Consider the following 7,138-nt stretch of genomic DNA (forward strand, 5'->3'; position numbering starts at 1 on the left):
CACTTCAAGAGGGATGTGGACAACATGGAGAGGGTCCAGAGGAGGGCCGCTCGCATGATCAGGGGGCAGCAGGGCAGGCCCTATGAGGAGAGGCTACGGGACCTGAACCTGTTCAACCTCCATAAAAGAGAAGGCTGAGGGGGGATCTAGTGGCTGGTTACAAACTAGTCAGAGGGGACCAGCAGGCACTGGGGAAGTCCCTGTTCCCCCAAGCACTGCCAGGAGTGATTAGAAAATAACGGTCACAAGCTGGCAGAGGGTAGATTCAGATTAGATATCAGGAGGCGCTACTTCACTGTCAGGGTGGCTAGGATCTGGAACCAACTTCCAGGAGAAGTGATGCTGGCTCCTACCCCGGGGGTCTTTAAAAGGAGGCTGGATGAACACCTTGCTGGGGTCGTTTGACCCCAGTACTCTTTCCTGCCATGGCGGGGGGCTCAGACTTGATGATCTGCTCCAGTCCCTTCAGACCCTAGAAACTATGAAGTGCTCTTTAAGAAGCAACTGCTTTCTTAGGGCAAACATATGGTCCAGTAAATAAAGCCAGCATATTACATTCTACTACATTTGTATGCTAGACCTTGAGCATGAGAAGATAGGGTTTAATGAATCTTTCTTTGTAATGAGTTTTTCATGCTTAGCACAGCCAAGAAGAAAAATGTTTACCACAAGGTGCTTGAAGGGAAATCTAACATTACCCTATGTAGTGGATAGTTGCCTACAGCGGGGGAAAACAAGCTCACAGTTTGCTAGAATGACTAAACTATTTAGCCATAAGCAGGGTGGAGCAGTCAGTGCAGGACTAGCAGAGTGGAGCTTGAAGTCTCTGTTTTCATTGTTCTTCCCTGAATTCTGGAAGACACTTGACCGGATGGCCCAAGAGGTCCTTTCCAATCTGATTTCTCCTGCCTATTTCTTCAGAATAATAGAGCTCACCAGTCTACATCTTCCTCCAAAGTATGATAGGCCCCAGTAGGCTTGTCTAGTCTCTCAAAGCCTCGTCACCCAATACTTATCACCCCAGACTGCAGCATCTTACTAAGCATACTGTATTTTGAAAACTGCTTGCCAAATTTTTGTCAGCTACATCCTTTTTTTGATGGCATTTGATGGATGGAACTGAGAACAGAACTTAATTCATGGAATTAGTTAATCAGTTATGAGCAGAAAAACATAATGTGTTATGACAACTAATAACCACAGCGTAACAGCAGAGTCTGAATATATGGTGTTTATTTTTCCAAATGAAAATTGCATTTATAACCTTCATTTACCATATTTACTCAGGTATAGGACAGGACTTTTTCCCTCAGCATAGGGGGAAAAGCATCTTATATTCACATACAAGGAAACCTCATTAAATACACTGTCTATCATTAAACTGCTGCTAAAAGCAGCATGTTGTCAGTAATGGAAACCAACTGGTTGGTTAAATGAAGCCAACACTGAGCATGCCTGTAAAACACATTGCCCATACTGGGCAAACATGCTGATAGGAGCCTTTTTTTTTTTTGACTCTCAAAAAAATTTGACAGGTGTTCCCTACATGGTGAACTGGCACCAGGCCTTGCACATCATCCCTTTGGTGCCATAAATACTACTTGCACATGAACTTAGCCAATGGCTGAGATGCTGATGGGAACTTTTTTGTGTGTGTACAGCCCTTAACAAAATTGAGCAGTTGTTTCCCCAGGGCCTGGAGGTACTGCAATACCAGACTGGTACACAGAGAGATCAGAGCTCCAACTCCCTCCCCTGGTGCCAAAAATGATGGGAATTGCCCCCCCCCCCTTTTTTTTTTTACCAATTATATTAAAAACACAGTTATTACCCTACACTTACAAAGCTATACATATTGAGCATCCTTTTTAAACCAAGGAATCATATCACAGAAACAACTGCATATCAAAAGCATGCAACTAGATATTAGGCCTGTGCAAAGTGGCTAGTATTTGCTTTGGATTCAGATTTATCCAATTTGGGGGGCAGTGTTTCGATTCGGTGATTTGAATCATTGTCCTGAATTGATTGGGCCAAATCTCTGAATCCGCCAGGCTCTCCCAGCCCGGCAATGGCTGTCCTGCCCGCCCCAGCTTCTGGCTCTTTGGAAGAAAAAAAAAAAGCACAAGCTCAGCAGGTGCTGCCATGTGGGGGGCAATCCCTGCTGCCCCCCACTGCCCCACGTTGCATGGTCAGGGCTCTGCACAAGCCCCCCAGGCCTCCCCCACTGTCCCAGCCCCCCCAGGGCTGCCCCGCCCACCGTGGCTCTGGCCCTTTAAGGCAAAAAAAAAAAAAGAAAAAACTCTGCACTCACGGTTCCTGCCTGGTGGGGGGTAATCCCGGCTGCTCCCCACTGCCCCATGCTATGTGTGGGGCTCTTCCACATGCCCCCTGAAGCCCCTAGGCCACGGCAAGAGCGGCAAGTCCTGAGGCTTTTATCCATTCTTTTTTCTTAAAGAGCCAGAGCTGGGGAGGACAGGACACCTGTGGGGGGGCTGGGGGAGCAAGGGGGGTCAGGGGGCTTGTGAAGAGCCCCCCACATGGCTTGGTGCAGTGGGGGGCAGCAGGGATCCCCCCCCCACACACACACCTAGCAGCACCCAGTGAGTTGAGGGTTTTTTTTTGAAGTACTGGAACCTGGGGTGGGCAGGGCAGCCATCAGGTGGCGACTGGCCGAATCATCGAAACTCTCTGAATATTTTCCAAAGATACGAAGAGCTTCGAATCGGTTTGGACCTTTTAATTGGTCTCCTGATTCAATTCAGATTTGGAGATTCAGCCACCAAATTGGGTCAAATCTCCTTTGAATCGAGTCATCACCCAAAACTTTGCACAGCTCTACTAGATATATTAAACTCTTAAACAACATACATCAATTTTTCCTTGCCCTGAGTGATATAGTATTTCACTTTATGCAGCCCTGGTTTCAGACACTCTTTCAGTGAAAATCAATCCCTTAAACACTCAGAGGTTTCTTACTTTCCATAAACTAGTTTTAACACATGTTAATAAAGTCCTTAGTAACATTTCTTCCAGTTCTTTTGGTATGACTTCATATAGTACCATCTCCCATGGAAAAGACAGATTTATTTTGGTGATGCTCAGAAAGCAGTGGCCCCTATTTCTTATAACCAGCCACACTTAGTCAGCATGTTCATCTTCTAATTGTTTACCTGCTCCCCACACCTTCTTCACTTGTCCTGTGAAATTTCCTACTGACACCATCCTGTCTTTCTCCCGTGCTGCTTCATCAATTTTTTTGATCCTTCAGGACCTCCAGCCCTACTGTCCCTATTTTATACCTCTGCATGAATCCTTTCATCCTGATGTAATGAATGAGTGGTTGCCACACCCATGGACTCTTCATGGAGGTCTGATATACATTCCATTTCCTCAAAATTGCATCTGTGTGAAACTAGGTGATACACACTGCTTTTCCCTCTCCTTCCATTACTACCTTGCATATCACACTTACATATTTTGCATAGACAAACAATCCCATGCCTGGCAGCCCCCATCTCCCCTGTTTTGTACAGTTCAGATCTAGCCAACCTTTCTTTTTTAGCATTCCGGAACATACACATTTCCCTTTGTACTTTTGCTATCTGCCACCACATTAGTGGGAGTAGAATTCCTGTATATAGAAAAATTGATAAATGTCACCACTTTTCTGGTAAAGGACAGTGTCCTTCCAGACCATAATCAAAGTATTTGCCATAGCCTTACTGTCACCTTTTCCTATGCCGTATTACCTCTTCCTTCAACATCCATCAGGATCCCTAGCACTCTGATTTCTCTCTCCCTCTCTTTTAAAGGCCTAACTTCTCCAAGTCCTTCCAGGTCCATACTCTCACTGTGGTCCTTTTCAGTATATTTAGCTGAGGTCTTGCTGCTTCTCCATACTTTGATGTATGCTTTAGTACTCTTTCCATGGAAAGTCTAGCTCTAACAACTACATTTATATCACCCATGTATAGAAGTGTAAACAGTCTCCAGTTTTTCAGGAGTTTCTTCTCTTCTTTCTTGAAGAGTAAGATCACAATGCCTCTTGCAATATCTTTTCCTGCTTCTCCTGTTTCCACTATTTCCTTGAAAACTTCCAGTACATGCCTCCCTACCTGTGCCCAAAACTTCTTGTGAAATTCCATAGGCAGTCTGTCTGTTCCTGATGATTTCCCTCTTTTAAAGGTTTTTAAACACTCCTCCACTTCCTTTTAAGCTTATCTTTGCTTTCATCTTCTTTGCTTGCTTCTCCTCTACTTTCTTTTCAGTCTTTTCCAAGAAATCCTTTATCCTCCTCCTGTCTGTTTCCTTCTTCTAGTATAGCTCTTTATAAAATCTTTTTTTTACCTCCAACACCTCCTCCTGATTTTCCATCCAGGTACCACCTTGATGCACCACTTCAAGCTCTCCTTTTGACACCTTCACCTTGACTGAAAAGTATCGGAACCACTCCTAATTTTCTCCCACTCAAAGTGCTTGTGCAAAGAACATTTTCTCTCTCATTCTTCTTTTAAACCAGGTTTCTAACTTTTGCCTTGTTTTCTTCTAGGTCTTCTCATATCTGTCTTCCTTCTGTGGTTTCCTGTGGCAGCTCATGCATCTTTCTTTGCAGCTCGCTGAGCTCTTTCATTCTTTTCACCTCTTTCCCCCATGCATCTTTGGCCTCCCTCCCAGAAGAATTATCCCACGCTCTTCTTCACCATCATTCGCCATCCTCAGTACTTGCAAAATATTTCTTCAGTGTTTGCCACCCTTTATACTGGTTTTGTGCATCTTTGACATAGCTCTTCATCTTGTAATAGCCACCCATTTAACTTCCACAGTCCCTTCCCTCTCAAGGGGCTCTTACCAAGACTCATTTCCACCTTCAGCATCTGGTGATCACTAAAAGTCACATGTATGGTTTCTTTCTTCCTAATCCCTATTTCTTTTGACACAAACAAAGTCAATTCCTGATTGTTTCTTTCCACTTGGGTCTATTCTAGTGAAAACTTTCTCCCCTGTCCACATATCTCTTAACAGCTCTTTTTTAATTATATTTGTTAACAGCCTGGATGAGCTGTTTAAGGCTTCATTTCCTCCTTCCCCAGTTCTGTCTCCCACTTCAGTCATACTATGGAAGTCTGCTGCTATTATTCGCAGTCTCCTTCTGCCCATGTAAACCAGGGCTGCCCAGAGGGGTGGGGCAACTGGGGCAATTTGCCCTGGGCCCCTGCAAAGTAAGGGCCCCCTGCCTCAGCACCTGTGTGTACTGTTGGCCCCTTCCCTGTGACATCGCTCACCAGAATTCTTGGTATTTTGTTTTCATAAAAAACAAGGAAATTGGTGTGTTAGCATGTAAGATGACACTGAATCATTCTCAACGTGTAATTGTGACATTATGGGACCTGTCCTCTACCATGAAGTAGCTATTTTACATAGTTGTGCATAAAACAGATGCTAATTTGAGGCTTTAAGTGATATTGATGTCCAAGGGGGTGTCTAAACCTATCACGGTAAGGTAACATCTTTTTTTTTTTTATCTCTGGGCAGCCTAGGGCCCAGGCCAAGTAGTCCTAGTGACACAGAGTCTGTTGTGAGGAGAGAAGGAACAGGGAAGGCTTTAAGAAGGGATCTGGGGTGAAGCTGGCCTGTTGTCACAGAAAGACCTCCAGGGGAAAGAGTTCAAGCTGTGAGTGAATGCAAGCTTTGTGGGCTCTTAAGGGCCAAAGTCAGAAATTAATTTGCAAGAATATAATAATTAACATGATATATATTGATTATAATGTGTGGAAGAAAGTCTGTGCACTCCTTCTGGTAGTGACAAGTTTTCAAAACCATCACCAGAGAAATGATCCTCTACAGGCACTTGACCAAATAGCAAGGAGCCCCAACAGCTTGCTTTGAACAGTTCCTCTCCTGCTTCAGGCATGCCCCGTAGAAAGCCAGGAACCTGCTCATATACAGACACCTGGACCCTAGAATCAAGGACTGTATTAAAATCGGGTGGTGTGAAATGTACTGGTACTACAGAGAGACAGAAGAGGATGATGGGAAAGAAATTGAAGACCTCATATGGTGGAGAAGGGACTGGTATAGACTTTCAGAGGCAAACCCTCTGAAAGAACAATTAGTGATAGTGCTGGAGCACTGGAATGGTAGATAGGTGTGCGAGTGTATGGTGTGTGGGTGCACAGTGTGAACTGTGTAACAGGACTACAATTGTTTAACTGTCAAAATACGTTTTGATCTGCCAAGTGAACTACAGCGGTCATTTGATAGGTTGTTAGAGTGACAGTTATATCTATATATTTATTTCTACATATAGAAATAAATATTTTTGCAAAAAAATAAAGTGCTGCTTATGGGCAGTGCTAACCTATCCTTGTGGTAGGTTCTCCTCAGCCTCTTGTAGGCTAAGATTGAGTGTAGAGAGTATCGGAAGTCCCAGACTAAAGAGTCTGGGATGGAGGATGCTTGCCTGTAGTAGCTGGGGGCATCCAAACCCCAAGACCTCCAGGCTTGGGTCTGCACATAGGATGTCTGCCAATGGATTTGGAAGCATCTGAAGTCCCAGGGTGATAGGTCTGGGATGAAGGATTCTCATTGGCTGTAATACCATACATGGTGTTTAGAACAATTGAGTTCTGCTTGCTTAATCAATGTGTTTTTTGGAATGATTGAGTTCTGCTCAGTTGATAGGATTTGGAACTGATTTGGCTAATTTGACCTGGAACATGACCCCTGAGCCGGGGGGGGAGGAGGGGGAGGGCAAGCACGCTCCCCGAAAGACCGGGAAGCGGACTGGAAGCACTTCTGGTTCACTTCTGGGTCTGCTGCCGAGTGCCTGTGGGACACTCCATTTACCCCAGCATTGCAGCGTTGACAAACCACCAGGTACCTTGAGGTATGTAGAAAAAATATTTAAAGCTGTGTCTATGACCAAATCTCTGACTCTTTCCAAATTGATTCGGAGAGATTAACGAGTCTCCTGATTGAATTTGGATTCAGAGATTCGGCCACTGAATCGGGCCAAATCTTCTCCAACTTGAATCAGGGACTGAAGCTTCATACAGCCCTAATATATATATATATATATATATATATATATATATATATATATATATATATATACACACACACACACACATACACA

Source organism: Gavialis gangeticus, unplaced genomic scaffold, assembly GCF_001723915.1.
Source record: "Gavialis gangeticus isolate Ggan-Ray unplaced genomic scaffold, GavGan_comp1, whole genome shotgun sequence".
NCBI lineage: Eukaryota > Metazoa > Chordata > Crocodylia > Gavialidae > Gavialis > Gavialis gangeticus.